The following is a 26964-nucleotide window of genomic DNA, read 5'->3' on the forward strand; positions in this document are numbered from 1 at the left end:
TATCCGTTGGATACACAGTTATACATTCATAGAGATTAATAGAAAATAGTATTTTATACAAAAATGTGCACGATTAAAGCGTGGTCTACCTTCAACTTAGTATGAAGCACTCATTTTAAATCAATGGTCTATAACGTTTTTCCCCATTTTTAAAAACCCCAAACATAAAAAAACATAAGAAAATGTCGTAACAATCCAGTAGATTTGAAACTGCTCGCCATACGCTTACAAGTCATGCTCGATCATAGATGAGATCAGATACTTCAGCACTTATAAGGCACGTTGAAATGCCACGCGTTTGATAATCAATGACAGCTTTTAATAACAGCGTTAAAAAAAACTATAAATTGCGTTTAAAAACATAGGAAGATGATTCGATTCATATTGAAACCGAACCGATTCAAAAATATTTAAAAAAAAAAAAAGGAAGAAGTTATTTAAAACAAAGAAAAGCAATGCGGGGATTCTGCGTTAAACATCACTTTACTTAATGGATTTTAAGAACAAAATTTCGTTTGGCCTGTAAACGATTTGAAAGAATATATTTATATATATTTTAAAATGAAAAAAAAAATGCTGAATCGAAGAATTTTGATTAAAGGTTTTAATACGTACAATATTAGTGTAGTTGTAGAAATTGTAATTACATATGTTTCTGTTTGTGCCACATCTACGAAAGCAGAGTTAGACACAAGGCCGGTTTCTAATGAGAAGAAATTTCGGTACCCAAATAAGGGTAAAATCGACGAAATGTTGCATCCCTCTGCCTGTTTTACGTGTGTCTTAATCGTAGGTGCTCTGACGAACGACAAGCCTATGTACGCCATCGACGTAAATACCCCCGACAAACCCGACAAGCAGCAAAATCCCACGCCTACACAGTAGAGATCCCTTGATGTAAAAAAGCCTTATACTTTAACAGTTTCTTTCCCAGAAATGCTAGACTTCTGAATTCAATTTCGGGTTCCTGCTTCTCCAACTGTACTTACATGCAGAAGTCCAAGTGTAATGTGAACAAAGATTTTGCGGCTCAACTCCCTTGATAGCATCCCTGCAATTTATGTCTCTGGCAATAGCCCCTTTCATCAAAGTGGCACTATGCCTTGTTTGGTGTGAAAACGTAATAAAATAAAAGGCACGCTGGATAAGGACAAGAAATTAAATTGCATCCGTCTTGAACGATTTCTCTTTCATTCATCGAGGACAATCAAAAGTGTCGGGAGTGGGATGTTTTGACAATCTGTTGTTCATCCTCTTTGAGTAAATTCACCACTTGCCACAAAAACACATTTTTCTCGGGGTCATCCTACCTAAAATATTCGAAAGATATTAAAATACATATTTTTTTACATATTTGCATAAAAAATCATTACAAGTAGGGAGTACGACAATAAAATGCTGTAACAGGAGAAAGGGTAGTCCCCTTTTCCTGTAAATAAGAAGAACATTAGATAAATGGAAAATGAGATTAGGATAAGCCGAGACTCGAACCTTGTAAGCAAGGTTCAGAAATAGAGTTAGAAATTGGAATGTTAGAATTTTGCTATTATTAAATTCCATATAAAATAGATATTGTTTGTATTGTAAAAAGAATTTGATTGTTCGTTCTTTTATAAATACTGAATTAAAAATGTCAGCTAAAAAGAATGAACAATACAAATAAAAAATATATTGTAAAAAATAGGTTAGGTTGAAAAAATAGGTTAGTTGAGAATTCTTTGTTGATGACGTCATACCAAAAAGGGAATTCTCAATATAGGAGCTAGTTTTAGTCTGATCAAGGAGTCGAGCATCGAGCAGAGGAAGCAGAACGGTTGAGTCTGCTAGTCAGAGAGAGAGAGAGAGAGAAAGAGAGAGAGAGAGAGAGGGAGTTGGAGTCGGGGTCCTTTGGAAGCGAAGTAAAGAACATTAAACTATGTAGATTCCGAATTTGAATTACTGGCGTTATCATCATTTCGACCGGTCAAATGAAATAAAGAATCACCACCGATAGTTGTAACTGTTTGTCTTCGTGTCGTCATTCAACAATTGAAGGTAATGTGTTAATCATCTTAATATGAATTTTGTATAACCCCCTTCCAAGTAATGTGTTCTCCTTTTCCATCATAAGTAATGATTCTCAACAATCTGATGTAAAAGAACAGTATAACGCATCCCTTCAATAATGAATTCCCATTCTCTCTCTCACTCTGTTAAAAATGTCTCCCTCGTCACCGTCGTTAGTCCCAATATATGATCCCCAATATTAAACCGCCGTGCTATACAACAATACCAAACATTATGGGCCAATGAAATTCTCGCAACACTTTGCAACGAACGGACCCCGAATGTTTTCCGGTTTGAGGAAGACCGTATACAAGCAGGTTAATATTAAAGTGCGAGTAAGAATTAAGTAAAGTGAAGATGTATAGTGACTATAATTTGATTTGCAATTATAAACAACAAACAGATAGCAATAAACTAAGCAAATAATTAAAACAAAATATTTATAATTTTTAAAGGGTAAATGAAATATAATTAATGTTATACAATTGAATTTAATGTATTAAAAATGAAAACCTATTTAGAAACAAATATATAAACACTATATGCCCATTTGACTTGTTCTTAATTTTATTTCTTGTGCCGAAATAAAATTATTTTTTTTAAGTTTTTAAACTGTAATTTTACTTGACTTTTTCACTAACTATAAACATATATGGACTGGTTTGGAATTTTACTAGGCAGAAGTCCGGCCCTGCCCGGGATTGAATGAGTATAAACAAATGTTCCACACTTCCAATACTTCATTATCATCGAAATCCGTGAAATTTCCAATTAAAAAAAAAATCAAATTGTTTGATAGTCAGCTCAAGTCGAGGACTCATCTTTTTGTACTAGAAGGAACCTTCACACGTCTCGCCGCAATGACTTACTCCAAAATACGTTGTAGTGTACATTGCACTGTAGAAAACGTACTAATTATTTTTCAAAAAAAATATGTGATGCCTTGAATTAATTTTTTAAACATAGAAATCTAATATCATAATCAACTTGTGCTCTAAATAGAAAGGTTTCCTTAGAACGCGCCTCTGTCTTATTAAAGAACATAATATTGATTAAAAAAATAATTTGGATGACATCAGATAGAATCAAACCGAAATATTTAGCACTCCAGCGTTATTCATTAACATCTGAACTAACGACAAATGGATATCAAAACTTTGAACAGACTTTAACTTAGAAAATAACTTTATGTTGACTTACGTCTGCAAGGTTCCAATATTTCTTTCAATTTTGACTCCTTAGTGGTAGATTTAACCGGCTCAAAACAAAATCCAATTCGTTTAACCAGTTCGAATTACCTATTTATTATGTTGTACGTCTTTAGACCAAACATTGGCATAGTAGTTTCGTAAACACCATCATCAAAGACACAAATCAATTCACTATTATATATATATATATATATATATATATATATATATATATATACATAATTATTTCCAAACCACAAATGACGCCGCAGCCCACAAGAGCCATGCCAGCCAACGAACCAGAAGTTTAAGACTTGAGTTTCGCCCTCATTTGGCTCATCAGTTAGACGTATCCGAACACCGATATGACTGATGAGCCCAAATGAGGGCGAATCTCGAGCCCCTGTCCGTTGGCTGGCATGGCTCTTGTGGGCTGTGGCGTTCTTTGGGCTGTGAAATAATTATATATAATCTCTCACATTCTGAAAATTATATATATATATATATATATATATATATATATATATATATATATTAGCTGTACCCAGACACGCATTGCTGTGGCTCAATTTGGTGCAATGGAAAATTCTAATAAAAAGAGAAAATGCATGTTTCTTATATTCTTTGTACAGCAATTTACTCACCAAAAGTTTAAAAAAAGGCGAAAATGAAAAAAAAATGGTACTCTTGCAGAATTGGATCCTGATCATCAGGATTACCGTCAATCATGGCTTGGGCTCGACCAACAATCAGTGGATAAAACTTAACGTAGCTAATGTTGAAACGCTAAATGTTTTTAATTTTTTTTATTTTCTGTATACAAAAATGTGAGTTAGTAATTGATATTTGAGTGATGGGGGGTTACTATACACAGATTCGAAAAAGTTGTCCAAAAACAAATAAATGAAAGCAAGGGTAAGGTAAGTTATGTTTCTACCTAACCGGATAATTTTTTAGTGTTTTTATGTAATGTAAAATGTTTAATCGGCTCGAAAAACAGAAATGGTTGCAGACTCTGTTGAATACGTTAAGTTTTGGAAGGTAAGTTGAAAATTAAAAACTATACACTACAGTGTCAAAAACCCACCGAATATATGTTACCATGACATAGACTGACATAATCGGTGGGTTTGTGACAATATTTTGTATAGTTTTTTTTAGTTTTAACACACTTTCTGAGACTTAACATAATCAACAGTGTCCGCCACCATTTGTATCTTTCAAATACACCGATAAACACTGTTTTTCGAGCCGACTAAATGTTACATTAAATGAAAAGAGGTTGCATTACTAAACACAGAGACAAAGAAGTTGTCAAAAAAGAAATATATAACAAATAAATATTATCAAAGGCAAGAAAAGTAAATGTTCTACCTAACTGGATAAGATTGTAGTGTTTCATGTAATGTATAATGTTCAATCGGTTCAAAAATATGCAGTGTTTATCGATATATTTTAAAAATAGAAATGGCGGCAGACTGTATCGAACACGTTAAGTTTGGGGAAATTTTGGGAAAATGAGTTTAAACTAAAAAACTATAGAAAATACTGTTAGGAACTCACTCAATATATGTTACTGTGACGTAGGCTGACATATAATCTTTAAACTTTTGCTCGATAAAGGTGACGACTTTTAAGAGTCCCTTTTAGTGATTACCTGGTTTGAGGATATTAGTACAATTAAACGGCAAATCTGCCCCCAAAATCCGGTATTATTTTACTTTAAGGCCCGCCTCATGTTCGTATATAACGAAATATTTTATTGCAGATTTCGGTATACTAAAAACGAATCTACAAACCGTTTCCGTCGCAAAAAGAAAGTTTTCATGATATGAGGAAATTACTTTTTCGAAAAGTGGGTGATCACTTTTCAATGTCAATTTAAGTTAGAATAGACACCCACTTTCTGACCACCTGAGAGAGGGGCATTTTTCTGTGTGTTTCTTGGCTAAAAGGTTTTTTGTTTGATTTCTTTTGCATGGTAATAACTCCTGAACTCTGGGACTATTTTCCATTTCACAGCCGTAGCCTTCGTTTATGCTACGCACGAGCATAAACGAAAGCTGTTTAGCCAATAAACATGGCGAAAATCCCCCCCTCTCTCATGTGGCTAGAAAGTGAGTGCTTATTTTAAGTTAAATTTACATGGAAAAGTGATCGCCTACTTTTCGAAAAAGTAATTTCTTCATATCATAAAAAGTATTTTTTTTGCGACGGAAACGGTTTGCAGATTCGTTTTTAGCACACGAAAATCTACAAAAACATTTTTTGTTATATACGAACGTGAGACGCACGACCCTTTATGGAAAAATTTATCAAAAATCCGGGAGAAAATAGTTTTCAATAAAAACAGCTAATGAATTCGATAGAAAAAAAATGGATGCTATTTTTTAAATTTCTCTGTGTGTTTCTCGGCTAAAAAGTTTTTTGTTTTATTTCTTTTGCATTTTTCAATTTAAACAGGTAATTTTAAAGAAATTTCCAAGGTTAGAAAGAAAGCCCACCCCCAAATCGTGGCCGCAAAGTGGGTACTCATTTTACGTTAAATTATTATGGAAAGTGATCCTCCACTTTTTTAAACTAACATTTCTTCATATCTTGGAAACTATTCGTTTGCCTTAATTATAAACGTTATTGTCGTTTTCAGCGACCCCGAAAACCTTTAAGAGTGGTAATTTTAAAGGAATTTTTGAGGGAGGAGTAATTCTTCATATTTACCTTATTTTTTTTTCTAATAACATAAGAAATAAGAATTAGACAAATTTATTTTACGTAGGATTCGCCCGGAAAGCTTTTAAAAAAAAAAAGATAAACAAATGGTGCTAGTGCACTTACCGATCCGCGCTATTTTTTGAATCGAATTTCCAAGTTTAATTAAAGTAATATCATAGTAAGCAATTGTAAGGTTAAATATCATAGTAAGCAATTGTAAGGTTAAAGTACAATATATATATATATATATATATATATATATATATATATATATATATATATAATTTAAAAAATAGGGATTTTTTTACCCATCTATTAATTAGATAGTTAAATGTTGTAATTCGAAAGTCTTCAATGTGTGGTGCACACGAAACGCTCATTTCTACCGAAATGAAATGGCGGATAGTCTCGCAGTTACGAAAAATATTTTTATTTTATTTAATATATTTTTATAATTTGCAATCTTAACGATCTTAATTTATTTTGATAACATGCAAACATTCCTTGACTTTACAGAGAAATTTTCTGAAAATGTCAATTAAATTGATAATGTAGAAATATGGTTTTATGGACTTTGAACGAACCAAGAATTACATTTTTATATATATAGATATTCATTGATTAAAAGTTTATGACAGTTTTTTCAAGCATGAAAAGGATGTTTCTTTTTGTATTTAATATTTTATTTTTATTGGTATTTTATTTTATTTGTTGTTATATATATATATATATATATATATATATATATATATATATTTATATATATAAATCAAAAAAGCTATTCCTCCAATGTTTTATTATCAATTTTTTATACAACCTGAAATGACCAGAGTTGATTACAATTTGTAATACTCTTGTGGCAGAATTTACACATTCATGGCTTGAATGTTCCATCTCTCTTGCATATATTGACACTGTAAGATTCTAAGAAATCAACACGTGTTATAGACGTGCATTAGAAGCAGAGATGGGTAATTCCGGGCGAAAGTGCATTGTGAATGGTGGTGACTATGTAGAAAATAAATTATGGAGTACAAATCTTACTCGTTTTAATAGTACTACTCTCGTCTTCGTAACTGTTCGACGTTTTGAGTTTAAAAAATGCAAGTTTTTACTTTTAGAACACCCCATACACAGCCATCATTCATCGCTGGCAAAATGCAAATAAATTAATTTTGGAGAACAAAAAATCAGTTGTTTTAATGAGGCATATACGTCCTCGTCACTCTTCAATATTTTGAGTGAAAAATCGGAAGTTTTAATTTTGATCTGACCTTCGAATGACAAAGCACGTTCCGGACACCCATGCACAACCATTATTTATCGCTGGCGAAAATGCATTGAAATTAGTGGTGACTATGTAGAAAGCTTTATTCTAGAGCACAAAAGGTTGAAAGTTCTAATGGTACAATCCCCGCTTTAGAAGATCTTTAAGATTTTGAGTGAATAGAATTGAAAGGTGTTTTTTTTTGTAATGACCCTCTTATAAATGTATTTCGTGATAGATCATAGAAATCGTTTGATATTAAGTAAATTTATTACTATTTAAAATTTTATGGAGAAATAAATATAATTTTTATTTAAGCTTTTTCTTTTAGACAGCTTTGTAAATTATCTTTAATTTTATTCTATGAGTTTTATTTATAGTTTAACCGTATATCGAACTTTTTCCTTTGAAATAACATGAGCAAACCCTTTAGTATGCGTTTTAAATAGCAAACCTACTAGATTAACGTGGAATATTTCCATCCCAGATAACCGCAATCGTATTTACAGGTGTCAGCCTATAAACAGATTTCTTTTTAAAACGTTTTTTTTATCTGCCTAGTATAAACCAACCTTTCTGACATTAACAGATCAACTGCATTATCAAACATGCTTCTTAAAGTTGGTCGTGTCTCGTGTATAAGTTTTGTATTATGTGATAATCATGATGCTGATATGCGGTGGTGCACACGTAAGATTTTTTGAAGAGCAGAATTGTGAAATGCTGTCATGCAATCTGACCACTCTCCGCTAATAGAAGGATTTACTTTTGGAACAATACTCATACAATTACGGTGTATTCTTCATTGTTTCCCTAATCATTTCCCCCTCTGGAAGTGCAGCATTAAATATAAGATGTTTTTTGGGGGGAGGGGGAATGGGGACATAAATGGATGGTCACATTCAATGCTGCCAAGTCTAAACTGGTTTCCTTCAATAATTATAAGAAACCTTCTCTGCCACCAATAGCAATGGCCAGGAACTCCCTGTCTGAGAGTACACCTTTCAAACTGCTTGGCCTAATGTTCACAGAAAACATGAGTTGGAACAATTATATTGAAAACATTGCCAGGGCCGCTGCGAAAAAGGTAGGCTCTCTCTATCGTGCTAGAAAACTACCGACACCTGAAAGTATACTGTACCTCTATAAGGTCACCATTCGCACATGTATGGAGTATTGTTGTCACATTTGGGCTGGTGCATCTGCTGCTAGTCTCTAGCTCCTAGACAAGGTTCAAAAGAGAGTCGCCAATCTGATAGGCCCTGAACAGGCATCTAAGCTTCAGCCTCTGTCCCATCGACGAAACGTTGCATCCCTCTGCCTGTACTACAAGTATTTTAATGGTGAATGCTCTGACAAACTGCAGACACTTGTGCCCCCACGACGTAGACACCCTCGACAAACCCGACAGGCAGCTAAATCCACCCCCACACAGTAGAGATCCCTATATGTAAAAGATCTTTCTACTCCAGTAGTTTCTTCCCCAGAACCGCTAGACTCTGGAATTCCATTCCAGGTCCCTGCTTCCCTAACTGTACTGACATGTAGAAGTTGAAGTGTAACGTGAACCAACATCTTGCTGCCCAAATCCCAACATAGTGTCCCAGCAGTTGCTGCCCCTGATAGTAGCTCTCTACACCAAAGTGGCAATGTGCCTTGATTGGGGTGAAAATGTAATAATAAAAAAAAGCTTTCAAAATGATCATTCTGGAATAAGGCAAAATAAAAATGACTTGGGTCAAAACGGATTTCGCCTTCAGTAACCGAGGACAGAAACGATTGAAAGTAGCATCAGAACATGTACTACATTTTGTTCCTAGCCAGAAGTCTTTGCTAATTGTCGCAGAAAAGCAAGCCTAGAGGAAATAGAGACAACATTTTCAATGTCCACTTTCAAGGATATTTAAAGGACTTTTCGAGACATTTCAAAGTTTTTCCAGAAAAAAATTCAAGTTTTCAAAGCGAAATTTCATAGATAAACAATGATATAATAAACCAAAAAAAAATTTAATAATTGATAACAGGAAAAGTCATTTTCATTTCCATACAAAATAATATGCCTGTCGATAATCATATTTACATTCCTCGAGTCACTTACATTAAGCTGACTAAGCGTGATTATATTATCTCTATTGTGGATTGGTCTCCGCTGTGTTCATTTTACTTTAAAATTTTGAATTTCCGGTATTTTAGATACAAGAGTTACGTCTCTTTATCACAAAACTACTCAATGTTAATATACGGAAAACATCAGATAGTTTCACGATAAAGGGGGCGTCATGTTTATGTTTACAATACGATGTAATTTCAGAACAATATATTTCGATGTTATTTTTAAAATTTAAAAAGAATAGTTTAATGGTATTTTTATTAATACTAAAAAATAATTTAATGATGTTTATTTGGACTTCATCATAATATTGCAACACACATTTTTACTAAGCATAAAGATACGGTTTTTCAGGGTATTTTTAAAAACATTTTTAATACATTTTCCATATTTCCAAGGGCTTTTCCATGTAATAATAGAATTAGTTCCTTTTCAAAGCATAAACCAAAACTCAAGTACTTTTTAAACTTGTGCGAACCTGTAGAAAAATCGGGGAGATTACACTTCATCGTATTCTTCTAAGCATGAAAGATTTCCTTGCTGATTGGATTACATTGGTCATTGAATAGATACATTTTATTATCCCTCTTATCGTCTCAAATATTCAGAGTTCGTGCGTCACATTTTATTGAATCATACCTTAACATGCTATTCTGTTTTTAAACTAACATATAAACAATAGTTTAATCATATATAAACTCCTCACACAATCCAGTTGCAAATTTAGTTGCTTCAACCGCATGCATTTTTACTTGCCCCTTTTCCAGTAACACGTCTTTTCAATTTTTGAGGAGTGTAATTTTTCAGTAGTAACTAACGCGATAAATATTAACTATCCATGCGGGGTCGTCGAAATACCTGGTGTAGGACCCAGGCGCGGGGCTAATCCTCTCGGTGAACCAGTAAATCTTCTCAAGTCATCCGCCTAGGAGAAGAAAAAATCTGAAGCTAAACCTGTGCTACCGACTCCATACATCTTGGCACCAAAAAAAAGGGGAGGAAGGCTTCTTCAGTCCTGGTCGATGACCTTCTTGGAGCTGGCGACTCGAGCAAATTACCGGTTTGCAAACCTAAACTGCTTAAGGAGTAGATAGTCTCTGTCTATTTCACAGCTTTCGTACTCTTTCTTTGTCCATTAGCCAAGGGGCAGAGGTGCGATCACAGGTACTCGACAGAAACACCCAATTGTTAACCTTGTTTGCTGACTAGGGCAGAGAACATCGTTCCCTCTTCCGCTACATTACCATCCCCTAAAACTGGATACTTTGGGGGTGCTTGAGTGCCATATATGCCAATGCAATTGAATTGAGTTGATTTTTGTCTGACGGGTTGAGGATACCGGTTTGACAGTTACTGGCTGTTGTTTCCAACTGATAGTACAGAAGCCTAACTCTTTGGTAGCCTTTAGAGCGTCTGCTCCATCATCAGTTGTATAATATTGGGATGGTTATAGTGCCATGTCGCGCGTTGAAAGGGACCCTGCACTTATCTCCGCTGGGCTTTCCCGAGGCCACAATCCTGTAAATGAGTGGTCGGCTGATGATCTACTTGTGTTGCATGGTTAGTATTCTAAACAATCACTTTGTTCAGCACCTCTCACCCTTAAACTAAAATTTTTAAATAAAAAAAATGGCAGTTCAATCCAAAATTACGATCGAACCAGGTGTAAAATCAAACAAAACCAATTTGTCTCCTCCCTTGAAGCTTGCATTAATGAACATCCGCGGGCTTAGAAAAAAATAGATGATGCTGAATCATTTCTCCTAGAAAACACTCCAGATATCTTGGCGCTAATGAAACTAACTTACACTCCTTCATCCCCTCTAACTTAGCATGCCTGGTTATCTTTCACTTTGCCGTAAGGACCCAGACAAACATATGCACGGACCTTGAGTTTATATTCGAAACACCCTCCTCTACTAGAGAATCAAAACTAGAATCAGACGACCAGGCCTTTATGTGCTTTAGACTTAACCTGCAAATTAGCGACCCAGGAATGTACTTTAATCAACCAAGTCTCTCACAGCATAGATACAGCACTGCCCTTTGATGCTAGCGCGCAAGTACCTGTATTTCGTTATTTAATGTCCATCACAGTAATGGGCTAGGATATCTACTTACACAGACGCAGCTGATAGCATATCACATACTCACTCTATATCACATTCTCTATTATCAATAATGACAAAGTAATAAAAAAGACTGACTCGGAAGACACCAGGGATCTCAGCAATATCTTTTTTCTTCCTGCAAAACAGTGTGCAAATGAGACTACTGAATGGTTCAAAGCGGCAATTGAATCTCATTTTCCCACGCGGAAGTTTTACAGCAAAGCCCGCACACCCCAACGGTATATTTCTACTTGCGCAGCTTCCATTGCTCAAAGGCAGCAGGTATACCGCAGATTTATCCGACATAAGTCCAGTACAAACAGACAAAAGTTTATACAAGCTAGAAGTAATTACAAGAAAGAAATAGCGACAGTTAAGAGAGAATACACAGAAACCACCAGAAAACGCACTGGAGCGCAGATATTAGGAACTCGTGATTTCTGGAAAATCTACAACAGTGTAGTAAATAAGTGGCAATCAACAATTTTCGCACTATCCAACAGTCATAAGGTTGTCTCAAAGCAACTGAGAAGGTTATCATGCTTGCAAGTTGGTTTGCTAAAACTTTACATTGAACCCAGCAAACCCCTCCCTCTCTGATTTTCCTTTGTGGACTGACACCACAATAGATATTCTTAAAATCACCCCTACTCAGACGCATGATATCATAAAAAAACCAAGACACCTCAAAAGCCTGTGGACCCGATCTCATCCCAGCTGTACTATTAAAAAATGCTCTGTTCTGGTTGCCCCAGTTCTCTCCAAACTTTAAAAAAAATGTCTTAACGAATTTTGTTTTTCTGACTGCTGGAAAACTGCTTCTGTGGTACTCGTTTACAAGAATTCTGGTGAAAGAACTAACCCATTAAATTATCGCCCCATTAGCCTCCTATCTCTTTTCGCTAACATATTTGAGTTCATAATTAATCAAGCTCTAATCCAACATCTTACAGTTGGTAAACTTCTGTCTGATCAAAAATATGGATTTAGGCAAGCCTGTTCTACAGCAGATATCCTAACTGTAATCTCTGAACGTATAAACAATACACTAGACAACTCAGTATCCCTAGATATATCTAAGGCTTTTGACAGAGGAAGGCATGATAGTATTCTTAGGAAAATCAGAGCATACGGTATCATTGGACGAATACTTCACATAATTAAATCCTTCTTAATTAAGAGAAGGATCAAGGTTGTCCTCGATCGTCGTACATCTAAACAATATGATATAAGTGTGGATGTACCTCAGAGGTCGATTCTTGGACCTTTATCATTCCTAATATTCATAAATGACTTCCTTGATAAACTTGTCTCTGAGATGGGTATATTTGCTGATGACACCGCGCTCTCTAACAGGCACGAAGAGAAAACAAACAATCACATATCTAAGGCAATGGCAGAAACACTAGAGGAAGACCCTAATCTCTAGTGGAATGGGGACAAAAATGGATTATCACATTTAATACTGCCAAGACTAAGCTTGTTTTGATCAATAATTACAAGAAACCTTCTCAACCACGAATAGCTATGGCTAAAGATACATTATCTGAAAATACTTGATAGGGAACATGAATTGGAACAGATACATCGAGAGCATTGCCAGAGCTGCTGCGAGGAAGTTGGCCTCTCTCTCTAACGTGCTAGAAGGTTACTTACGCCTGAAAGTATCCTGTATGTCTATAAGGCGTCTACTCTCCCGTGTATGTAGTAGTGTTCTCACATTTGGTCTGGTGCATCTGCTACTGGTCTCTCACTCCTGGACAGGGTTCAGAAGAGAGTCGCCAACCTGATAGATCCTGACTGTCATCTAAGCATCAACTTCTATCCTATCGATGAAGCGTTGCATCTCTTTGCCTGTTTTACAAGTACTTTTATGGTAGATGCTCCGAGGAACTACAAGTTCTTGAACCGCACGATGTAAAAACCAAGCAGCAAAGTCCCACGTCCAGGCAGTAGAGATCCCTAGATGTAGGAAAGCCTTCTATTCTAGTAGTTTCTTCCCCAGAACTGTTAGACTTTGGAATTCCCTCACAGTTTCCTGCTTCCCGAACTGTACTAACATGCAGCAGTTCAAGTGGTGAACACCTTCCTACGTAGTATCCCTACTGCTCAACTCCGTACATTGTATCCCTGCAGCTCGTGTCCCTGACAGAAGCCTTCTACATCAAAGTGTCACTGTGTCCTGTTTGAGGTGAACATTTTCAAAAAAAATAATAATAAAAAGAGATCGCATAACATATGGAGTTGATCAAGTTGATTTCAAATCCAATCATATTCATCGCATTTGTTATTCTTTACAATGGGAGTCACTCCGAGGTCTGAAAGTTCACTCGAAGATAAGGGTTAGCCTAGATCAATAATATTGGAAGTTAAGTGGGACCTGATTATTTAAGAAAACAACCTGAACTTGTTTACATTGAACTTAAAGATGATTATGCTGCAATCAGCTGGAAAGCACGCCTGTGGTACAGAACGCCAACAACGCTGTTATTCATCTGTGCCTAAATCTAAACACTAACTCCACGAACAACGTTTCTTTCCTAAACATGCCTGCCTGTGGAACACTGTCCCACGGCCTTGCATCCCAGATTACTACGATATAACCGTCTTCTACGTCAATGAAAACAAATTCCTGTTTAGCCGCCTCTTTAAAAAAAAACAAATTCCACTTAATTTCCTCCACTACCGATCACTAAACTGTTGTCTCATTGATCCCTTTACACTCCATTGCATAGTGTGGAATAAATTGACAGTAGTTGTAGCTAAACGCTTACACTACTATATCAGCCCGAGAAAAATCGAAACGTTTTCTCAATTAATCCATTACAATGTTTCGAACGTAAATGTACAGTGATACGGTAACGAACCTAGGGAAGGCGTTGTTGTGATTTTTTGCTCTCATGTTTTGGAACAAGAACAAGAAATCTTCAACCGATTCTGTTTTCAGTGATTCAAAATGATCTGTTTCATACCAGTAACAGTTCTCAGATGGCTGCTTTACATCTGGAATATATTTAATAACCACATAGTCTTAGATCAAAAGCTTACGTCCGCCTAACAGTCGTTAATCTAGAACATAAAAGGATTGATTTCAATAAACAACTAACAAAACACGCTTATATATCTGGGTGGACGTGTTCATATATATATATATATATATATATATATATATATATATATATATATATATATATGTATATATATATGTGTGTGTGTGTGCGTGTGTGTTTTTATATATATATGTGTGTTTATATATATGTATATATGTATATATATGTATCTATATATATGTATATGTATGTATATATATGCATATATGTATGTGTATGTATATATATGCATATATGTATGTGTATGTATATATATGCATATATATGTATATGTATATATATGCATATATATGTATATATGTATATGTATATGCATGTATATATGTGCATGTATATATATTTGTATGTATATATGTATGCATATATATGTATGTATATATATATGCACGTGTATATATTTATATATGGATGTATGTATATATGTATATATATGCATATATATGTATATCTATATGTATATATACGTATATATACATGCATACATACATGTACATATATATGTATTCATGTATATACACACATATATATATATATGTGTGTGTGTGTGTGAGTGTGTGTGTGTGTGTGTGTGTGTGTGTGTGTGTGTGGTTTCGTGTGTATGTCGAATAATTGAAACTAAAAGATAATTGACCTAAAAGATAATTGACTGCACTGAAAACTGCTGATTTATTTTACGGAAGCATTCGTCAGGTCAAATGAAAGTTTAATTTGTACATTGTAAATCATTCAAACTACTGATCTCATTATAGATATTATTATAACAACGTCTCGATCGAAGCAACCTCCGACCTTCTTCGGCTGTACCTTATCGATCTCGGAATGTTTCTGTCGATGTCGAGAATCTACTCGGAATTTCGAACGGAATGATACAGGAGCTCGACAAGACACATTCGAAGAAGATCGTATGATAGATCAGCCGATAAAATATCACTCAATTTGAGAAATAATGAATACCCTCGTTGAATATGGAATTGTTTATATTGAAGTCAAATGTTATTTGATCCATTGTTGTCATTTACTGGCGAAGTGGAAGCATGAAAGCATGAACATGGATATTTCTCATAGTGATACATATATAAAAAACAATTTGTGGTAGATTAATTATTTATTACATAAATTCGAGACGTCATATATATGTTGATATCGACAAATTTACATGGTCGCGACACTGGACATGTATTACATGAAAAATGCTTGTCTCCTTTTTCATGTGAGTAAAAATAAAGAGAATTAGTAAATGAAAATAAAATGAGAGAAAACGGGAATCGAACCCTGGAGATAAGTTTTAAAGAACAATAGGTTTTAAATGGAATGTCCAGTAAATTGTTGATTCTGATAAAATAAATAATAAATAAACTATTCATTGTTAGAAAGAATGTGGATAATAAAATATGGGTTAAATGAATTAGATATGTAGGTTGAATTCCTTTGTGAAAACAACAAAGGACAAATGGAAAATAAGAATGTTCGGAAACGTGCAGGTCGCGCATGTTGATGGCACGTGAATTGTGGTCACGTTGGCCAGACATGCATGGATTTCTCAATATAGGAAGTGAGAGTTAGTTATTTAAGAGAAGTCAGAAGAAGGGAGGCAGAGAGTCAGAGTCAGACGAGAGTCTGACAGAGAAGAGAAGGTTCAGTTCGAACCTTTGACTCTGGAAGCGAGAGGGTTTTAAACAGAAAAAGATGTAAAGAAAGAAACTTTGAATTCCTGAATGCAAAGCCATTGACCGGTCACTTGGAAGGAATAAATGATCATCATGTTTTTTATAACTGCCGTCTCCTGTGTCCATCATTACAACGAGAAAAGGTATTGTCAATTTATATATAAGAACCATTTGAAAATTATCATCTAAAAAATATATGTTTAGATAGTATATGTGTCATTCTATTTATGTTATATAAACACTCCCGTTCATACGAACTGTCAAAGCATAAATGCTAACCTCTCAATATATCGGCATGAATGCCAACCTATCGGTCTATCTATCTATATATTAAATCCCATCTCAAAGTATAATTATATGTACTCTCTCTCTCTCTTTATATATACGTGATAATTTCCACATCTCTTCTCTTACAATATGTTAATATCTCCATCTATATCTTCTTACACACGTGAACATTTCTTCTTACCTCCATGAACACTCCTAAGACTCTCATCTCTCTTAAGACTCTACCACTAACACTCGCACAATGAACGATACAAATACAAATAGAACTTTCATCATTGTAGTAATAACAACCCGTAACACATGCTAATACGACGATTTTTGGTTTTTACTAACCGTCTGTCCAAAACATTAACATGCCCAGTATTGCAATCATGTAAGTTTGTCGATAAAATTATATCTTGCTCTTCTTTTATTTTTAACCTTTAATAACCTCGTATAATTCATGAGTTTTCTCTTTTGAATAACTATAACTTGGTGCATATATATATAATTATTTTTTTACTATAATAATTAAATACCTACAGACACTAGTGTTTCATCCTTTCGGGATTCTTCAGTGCAGGGTGTCACGATTACTGCCAGTCGAACGATTCGAACCCCGCGACACGAGACGTCTCTGGCTCGATTAGCGGAAGCCGTATTTATTCGGCTACTATTAACCGTGTGAAATAGCGTTGAATTTTAAACATTTTAATTTAAATGTTCATTACGTCAGGCAGACAGTGATCAAATCGTTATACGGTGATCTACGCATAAGAGCTAAATTGACCGACTTTTAATTCAACTGAAAGTGCTCAACGATAAGAAACGAATTTCTTAAAGGGGCTGTCATAATTATTTTTTTACTATAATAATTAAATACCTACAGACACTAGTGTTTCATCCTTTCGGGATTCTTCAGTGCAGGGTGTCATATATATATATATATATATATATATATATATATATATATATATATATATATATATATATATACCGGGTAAGACATGAGTAAAGTTCGCCGGTAGAAACGGACCTACGTTTACTATTATTAGTCTTTTTTATGTTGTAATTTTATGTTTTATGTTATAAAATAGCGGATCATGAGCATTCCTCTAGAATTTGAGATACATTAAATAACATCCGATGAATTTATAATTATTTTGTCTTCATCATCTTGTGAATACACACATCATTTCTCTTCAGATTATTGTGAGGGAAGTTCAATACAAAAAAACTCTGTGATGTCAGGGAGCAATAACAGCTAAATGTTTCGTAATTTCTTATTTTCTTTCAAGACAAGAAACACATCATTGCCAGGAATAATAATAATAATAATAATAATAATAATAATAATAATAATAATAATTAGAAGAAGAAGAAGAAGAAGAAGAACTAGCAGAACACATCGACATTTTACGGTAGTTGTGAATTTTTAAAATTCTTTCAAAATAAAATGAATTAAAACATAAAGTAAAACAAATAACGACGAATTTAAAACAATTTTTAGAAAAAAAAAAGTTTCATAACCTTTTAAAACTAAAAAGCTAAAATGAATTGATTTGAAAGATTTTGATTTTTTTCAACAAACAACACATTGTTTTTTTTTTGTTGTTTTTGGACAATTTTTATATAAATTATAAAGATGTCAGCTCACTTGCACATGTTTTTGTTTTAATTCTAAAAAGAAACTATCATAAAAAATACTGACAGCCTCTTCTCAACATTACATTTTTTAATTATGAAATAAAATAGCCTATTTGAAACCGTAAACAGACAGCCATGTTTTTTTTTTAATTTTTAGAGATTAAATAGTTTAAATAATTTTTAACTGATAAAGACCGAGGATAAAGGGAGGTAATTCGTTTCTCAATTAATATTTGTGATGATGTTGTTTTTTCTGTGACACTGTATGTACGGACAATTAATTTTATATTTAGATAATTTAGTATTACATATGGTAAGTGGTATATACACAATAGAATAGAGGAGTGGTTGTCACGGGATTCATAAAAAAAAACTATTTAAATTTAATTATCACAGATGAGCGACTCGGTGTTTCTTAGGCATGCTTTAAAACAAGGTTTATTATATTACTAATTGGATTTGAAACTCAACGTTACCCGGAATTACATTGATACAAATAAGGTATTATGGTAATATAAAGGAGAAGATGGGGTAAATAAAAATTTACCGTTGATTAAGAATACATAAAAACAAATAAAAATGTTATTTTATTAATCAGAATTTAGCAGGGAGACAAAAAACTTGGCGTTGCCCAGGAATACCTTAAAACAAATATACGTTTCCTTACGTTTCGATAATCTTTCTGTGGAAGCTGGGAATCTGCGCGGAATTTCGAAAGGTATAATTCACAAGTTCGACAAGCTGCACCTGAAGAATGTCGGAGGTTACAACGGCCGATACGATAACACTCAAGATGAGAACAGTAGTCTGAATAATGCAGTGTAAATCAAATAATTAACTCTGATCAGAAAAGTTCAGCAAGAAGATTAATCTATACACAAATATTCACTAAATAAATCAATTAAATTCACCAAGTAAAGCATTTCTTATACATAACTCAATAATAGTGTGCATATGAAATGTGATTTCAACTGATGAATAATTCTTTGATTACTTTGTAATAGTTCAATAAACACCACCTATAAGTTCAGAAACCTTTGAAAGATTCCACAAGTTAGATATAATTTATGACTAGAAATCTCGCAAATATATATTTCAAGCGATAACAATACATTTTCCACCAATCATTTTCAATCTATATATGTGATGTTGCATTGTCAGCTTCACGACTGAAATGATAAACTGATATAGGTCTCGTTCTTCTCTATAGTAACACAACCATTTAATATCACGATAATTTGTTATGACACGTAATCTGACTCAATATCACATATTGTTTTCTATACAATCGCTACATACAAGAGCTGTGATATAACAAAATAACGGTCAGCCAGTAAATGAATGAATATATATATATAAAGCTGAACGTCTGTGCGTGTGTGTGTGTGTGTGTGTGTGTGTGTATCTGGTCACGAATAGGCTCCTATATGGTTGACTATTTTTTTAAAAAACTGATTACATATAATGATAGAAGATGTATCGAGGATCAGGAATGGGTATGTTTGATCTGGCAGAACGGTGGTTAATTAAAATTGTGGGATCTGCGTTCGCGCCTGGCCCTCAAAGTATGGAAATAAAAAATGAAAAAAAAAGAAATGTTTACAAGGGCTTTTGATATAGATCTACAAAGGAATACTTTGATGAGAATGTTTCAACTTAAATAGGGATGGTATAATAAAATAATCGGGTCTGCGTTCGCGCCTGTACTCAAGGGAAATATGGCACAAACTTCAGCAAAGATTCTCATATCTATTTGCGTAAGTATACTTCGAGAGTTATGCTTCAGTTTGAAGAAATATGTCATAATAAAATTATTGGGTGTTTGTTCGCGCGTGACCACCATAGAATGTAAAAATGTCACGAAGTTTAACAAGGTTTTTAAAAGCGGTGAGGGTCCACAGTCACACCTTAACTTTGTTCTTAATTCACGTTAGCTTTTATTTTTTTTTTTTAATTGAATCATATTGTGTCGAATAAATTCACCTCATAAATGCACGTTCTTATTAAAGTAAAAGCAAAAAAAAAAGTCGGAACTTTAGACGATTCTCGACATAAATTTTGCATAACTCTGTTTGTTTCCTTCTCCACTTGCACGTGGCACTCTTCCGAAAATAGATAAATAATAAAAAATGAGAACGTTGCTTGTTATCGTGTCAAAAGAAGGAAAAATTCCTGCTCACGTGATTACATGTCTTTTTAAAAACATATACATAACCTTTTTATTTTTATTTATATATCTCTTTAAGCTTTTTTGTCAGTGTACTAGAAGGAATTCAGTTGATTACAACCCTTTCTGCGTGTTCTTTACATTACAATAGTACAACCCTGAATCCTATGGCGCAATACTACAACGTTCAATACTGTAAAACTGAAACGAAGCTATTTTGTTTGAAAAGGGCGTAATTTTCTTCTTATTCATATTTATATCGATTCTTTGCGTTAAAAAAACTAAAGTAATTACGTGTTCACTTTTTAATATCCCATTTAACTGTTTCGGATTAGTTTACTAACGTAAGTAAAGTTTTATTATTTTTAGAACTGTTTTTGTTTCTTTGTTTTTCGATATTTCGTCGATATTATTTAGTAAGAGTGTTTAGCAGAAAAACCAACAAACGACTACCCGAAAAAGTAAATATACAAGAGATAAATGTTATCATAGTCAATAAAAGTTCAGTTCATGTTTTTTTTATTTTACTGCTCTTTACTTGAAATAATTTCAGCAAACCGAAATTAAAACGAAATTTTAGGCGATAACTACTTAACTAAATTTTTAAATAAACTTCACATGCCATAATCGAATATGCTTCAAGCACAAACTAACGGAAAACATTAAAATATGTTTATAAATATTCCTTACGTTGACGGAATTATCTTCAATTGTTAACACAGAATGCTCAGGTTCCCCTCCTTCAAATTGAAAACGGGGCTCTCCATTTTGAAGTCGCTGCCAATTTAATTTTTTTAAACGGTTCCTGAATTAAAAAAAGAAAATTCTTTTACAAACTACTTAAAAATACAAAACAATGAACTTTTTTTACGATAAAAGTAATATTTATTGACTATGGTAACATTTATTTCTTGTATATTTATATATATATATTTATATATATATATATATATATATATATATAATATTTTCTCTTTGTAACGAAATATCATTTTGTTGGTTACTCTTGGCTACGAATGGAAACATAGTTGATATAAAAAATATTTTTTCGCGAAAAGTATCTTTAGTTTCATCATATTTTGCTTAGGGTAAAATTTTTGAGTATGAAAACCTATCTCTTTACAACCCCTCCTTTTCATAACTCATCATACTTTCATCAATCAAAGTCCATTTTCAGTAGGCTGTTTTTGAACCCAGTCAACGACTTGTACTTCTGCTAGTATATTAGTATATATATATATATATATATATATATATATATATATATAGAGAGAGAGAGAGAGAGAGAGAGAGAGAAAGAGTGGAGAGAAAGAGAAATAAAAAAGGAACAAACCGAGTTATGTTTTCATCAACGTTTCGTCTTTATTTCGAGACTTCCTCTGGATGAATGAGATAAAAATACAAATAAAGACGAAACGTTGAAGAACATATAACTCAGTTTGTTCCTTTTTATTTATCTATTTTGTCAATTATTCTCATCATATATATATATATATATATATATATATATATATATATATATATATAAATTACAATAAGTTTACCAAGGTAATCAAAATAGTAAACGTGAAATATATTATAAATATTAAAGAGTTAATATTTACAAGTAAAGTAATCTCAACCAGATGTAAAAGCTCAATAAAACCGAAAAGTAAATAGAGCTTATAATATGAACAAATGATTAGTAAAACATGTTAAAAGACATCTTGAAAAAGAGTTAAAAACATATTTAATTTTAAAAAGAAAGCACAAGATAAGTGGGTAGTCCTTAATCCGCGGAGTTTCGAAGAAATACTCTCCTTCTCATCAGAGGGCAGGAATTAGCAAAATTCGGGATCGGATTTTGCATGTAAAAGTATTTAATGAAACCACAAGTAAGTCACAGATCTTACTTAGTTAAAAAAAGGGTGAGATAAGGGGAATAGGAGGTAAAAGAGAAAATGATAAAAAGATTTCACATGAATGGTAAATCCAAACACGGTCGAATTAAAAATTTCCAACCCAACAGGTAAGATCCAAAGGAATCAAGTAACTGGAAGATGGTCCAAAAGGCAGAATTCCTTGGAAAAAATCGCAAATGGAATGAGTTACAAAATCATTTAAAGAAAAGTTCAAATGTGCAGAGAAAAAGCACTGGAGAGAATATTTTAAACACGTCTGCCAAGGCCGGAAGAATCAATAAATTAAAGTTTTAAAAAACACAAAAAAACGGAAAAACGGTGAAAGTTTAAATTTGAAAAGGAAGGTCAAAATGACCCAGACCAAAAGCGCGAAAGTTAGCGTTAATAATTAGGTCAACTTAAATACGCACCTGAAAGTCCCAGAATGCAATTAAGAAACACGAGTCAGTGAAACAGGTGAATGGCTAAGTTTATGAAATGGAGCGTCTATTATATAAAGAAGAGTAAAAAAAGTGAATAAGTAAAAAAAATAAAACAATAAAAAAATAAAAAAATAAAAACTATATAAATAAAAATGAAAATCAATGAATTAAAAATTGAAAATTAAAAAGTTAAAAAAAGTTAAAAGATTAAAAAGTTTAAAAAATTAAAAAACCTATACATACGTATATACAGACATACATATATACATATATATACACACATATATATATATATATATATATATATATATATATATACATACCCATATATACACATACAGACACACAAATGCACACATACATATACGTACACACACGCATATATATATACATATATGCATACATATACAATAACACACACGCACATATACACACATATATACACACACACGTATGCATACATATATACACATATCCAAAACGTATACAACATAAACAAATACACACATGCATACATACATACATACATACATACAATTTAAGGGGAGGGAATAGTCGGTATCTACAAACTCCGGAATAAGGCAAATAAATGTGTATGTAAATGCATATAGTAAAATATAAGTAAACAAATACATAGAATAAAAAATGAGTAGGCTTATGTATATATTTAATTAATAGGTATACTCATACAATAAAACGGAGACAGCAGATGGGAAACCGGCCAAAGAAATAAAGAAAAACAAATAAAATTAAAAATGTAAAAGCTTAGAAGGTAAGATAAAAAAATTATGGGAAAATACATATATTTGAAGGGTTAACTTAATAGCTATGTAATTTCAAATTTACCATATTTAAATTTTAACATATGTTGTCAATAGGAGATCAGTTCGGTTTTAGAGTTTATTATATTACTCCTTTGAGGGGAGGTGATAATAGTTATAGCTTCAGAGGTGACAAGACTTAGATCCTAGAGTATAAGACTTACCTTTTTGGGGGATGATCCATTTAATTGAAAAGTGAGTATTGGCAGAATTAAGCTTTTTAACCAGTGTAGTTAGAGAAGTTCCCTGGTTATTATTTGAATTTTGGTTATTGAAAGAAGAAGTGCGGTTTGAAATTCTTTTCCTTATTAAAGTTGAAGTAGCACCAATATATGTATATGTTTTATTAATAGCTCGGGGTCGAGAATTACTATTAATTTGTTGATTTATACTGGGAAGAGAATTTAAATTTTGTTCATTTTGATGAACAGAGGGTAGGGTAATGATTGTAGCAGGATTGTTTTGGAGGGGATAATTAGTGTTGTCAGTGTTAGGATGGCTGTTATGAAAAGTATTATTATTATTATTATTATTATTATTATTATTATTATTATTATTATAGCTGGTTGTATGATTGAAAATAGAAGGGCTGGTTGATTCGTTTGTTGGATTAATAATTATATCAGGAGGGTAGGAGGAAGGATAATTTGGTGACAAAATATTATTGTCTATTATGGGAGAATTGCGTAGGAGCTCTGTAATTGTGCATGAATATATTACATCTTTATGGATGCAATCATTATTGAGTGGGAAAAGATGTTTGTTAATACAATTGCAGTTGCTTTTGGGTTGGATTGGGAAAGGGATTTTTTGGGCTGATTTAATTTTTTTGTTATTAGATGCTAAGATTCTTTGTGCTAAATTAGGCATAGTAGAATAAGAAATTCTTATTGAGTTTTTATTAAAAATCGAACTATATCTATGTGGGTATTTAAAAGAGTGTTCTACAATATTGATGAATTCTTTAGGTATATTGGTTTTAACATTTACGCTAAATGGAGGATTAAACCAAATATTTTACTTTCTCCTAGTGCGACAGGGTGGGTCAGAAGTATTACGAGTAGCATGTTGGTTCGGATTATATTTGTAGAGTGGGCCATTGCTATATATAGCAGCAGATCTTGTTATTTGAACTGGTTTCTTACGAGTCATATTGTGTGTGATTACAGATTTAAGACGGCCCACATGTGTAGCATAATGGTTATATTGAATCTTTTCATCGTATCCTGAATTTCTTAAGGCATTATTGAAGAAAGTAGCATTTTGATTAAAGGTTTTTTTATCGGCTTAGACCGTAGAAATTTTTCTAGAGACGGATGGTACAGTAGATTTTATAATTGAATTGGGGTGGTTAGAAGATTTATGAACGTATAAAAGCGTAAGGTTGGGTTTATGATAGGGGCTGTAAGTTCGGTATTAAGATTAAGTGTAATGTCTAGAAAATTTGAAGTTTTTTTATTTGGTTCAATAATTATAGAAGGGCCAAAATTGTAAAGAAAGTTATGTAATTTTTTAACTGTATTATTGTACTCTTTTGGCCTGGCTGTTGTTGTAAATAGAGCATCGTCTCTATAAAGGCCCCCTTGGATATGTTTAAAGTGGTATTTAAGTTATTTGAGTAAGAAGAGTCACACTAAACCTGTTACCTCAGCAGAGTAAGAAGCACCAATTAAGATGTCAAAATTATTGGGAGTATCTTTTCTAATCCAAAACTTATTGTTAAATTGTACAAGGGATTTTTTGGCTAGGAGAATTAATTTAATTTCCAAATGAGTTAAGTCAGTTTAGCAAAGATTAGAGACTTATTTTAGAGGATCGGTGAAATATGCCTAACCTTCATCAAAAAATAATTAGTTCTAATAGTAAGAAAATTAATAAGCTACAAAATACAACTATACAAAATATATCAGACTGTAACTGTAGAAGTAAAAATAAATGTCCCCTACAAGGCTCATGTAAAATTAAAAATGTAATCTATAGCTGCACAGTATCAAAAACCCCAAATCTACATGAATCTATTAACAGCCATAACTCAACTACCAGATTAAATAATGACACCAACTTACACCAATCTACCGATCAATTACAAACCAACCCAGCATATAATAATCCAGCAGCAGACCTAACGGAAAATAATCACAATAATATATTTTGGTTCAACATCAGGCCTAATAAAACATAGAATTTCAACGCACAAATATTCTTTTAAAAATAACTCTCTGTCAAACCAAACTACTCTATCCAACTATATTTGGCAACTCAAAAATAGCAATATTTCTTTCATCTTGAAATGGCGAGTAATTAAATCTTGCAAACCATATAAACCAGGAGATAAATTCTGTGCACTATGTACAAAAGAGACCCTAAAAATTTTGAAATATGAAGATATAAAAAATGCACCCACCCTATTAACTTGAAGAGAGGAACTAATCTTCACATGCAGTCATAAACGTTGGTTTAAATTTAATAAATATAAACCATCTTAAATCATTAAAAATTACTTATTAGTAAAAATAGATTACGATATTTTTATTATTCTGTAATAAATTAAGTTAGAATAATGATCCCCCTTACCTCCTTTAATTAAAGAAAATATGACTAATTATCCCCCTTGCATTATTCAATTATACAAATAACATTAACCTACAATTTCTTTCGAATTATAAACCGTGGCGTCTTTAAATCAAAAGTAAAAAGGGAAATAAATTATTGCACGGGCGTTCTTCTTAAAATTTATCATTTCATAAGCTGAAAAGCTATAGCAAACATCTATATGAGTACTTTAACCATAGTTCCTGATTTAAAAAGGCGAAAAATTAAAAGGTAAATATTTGTACCTATATTTTTATGTATCTATCTGTATATCTATGTATATGTATATGTGTGTCTATTTTTCATATATATGCATGTATATATTTGTGTATGTATGTATGTATGTATGTATGTATAATATAGTACTTAAACCAAATTTATATTTCACTCTATTTATTTCTATCTCTAACCCATATTAATTTTCTTATTAAGTTTAAATCCATACCTTTATTTTAATTTTTTCCAGATACATCTGCCTTACTTTTAATGCTAGGTTTATTTATGGTGTCTTTTACATTTAATAAAAACCCTTCACAATATTTGCTGACGAGGAAACCTTGTTTGTTAAAAACTATATGTAATAATTATTGTCCGTAACTTGATGTCTACCACAATAAAAACACTGTTTTCCGAAACGATCGTACAAATAATTGATTTTGTTGTTGTTCCTTCTTATGAAACGGATTTTTAATTTAATTATAATTTGATTTTTAAATTATCAATCACATTACTAAATATTAAATTAGCTCTAGGATATTTACCTATCGAGCTTATTATATATCTAAATTACAACGAGCACTTTTTCTTTCCTGTATTTTAATTAAACTAGTAATTTCACTATTACATTAAAATACACTCTGCTCTTTAGACTATTGTTCTAATCTCCTTTAAATTATATATATATATATATATATATATATTTATATGATAAGTT

Source organism: Euprymna scolopes, chromosome 24, assembly GCF_053919585.1.
Source record: "Euprymna scolopes isolate OS-2025 chromosome 24, ASM5391958v1, whole genome shotgun sequence".
In the NCBI taxonomy this organism is placed as follows: Eukaryota; Metazoa; Mollusca; class Cephalopoda; order Sepiida; family Sepiolidae; genus Euprymna; species Euprymna scolopes.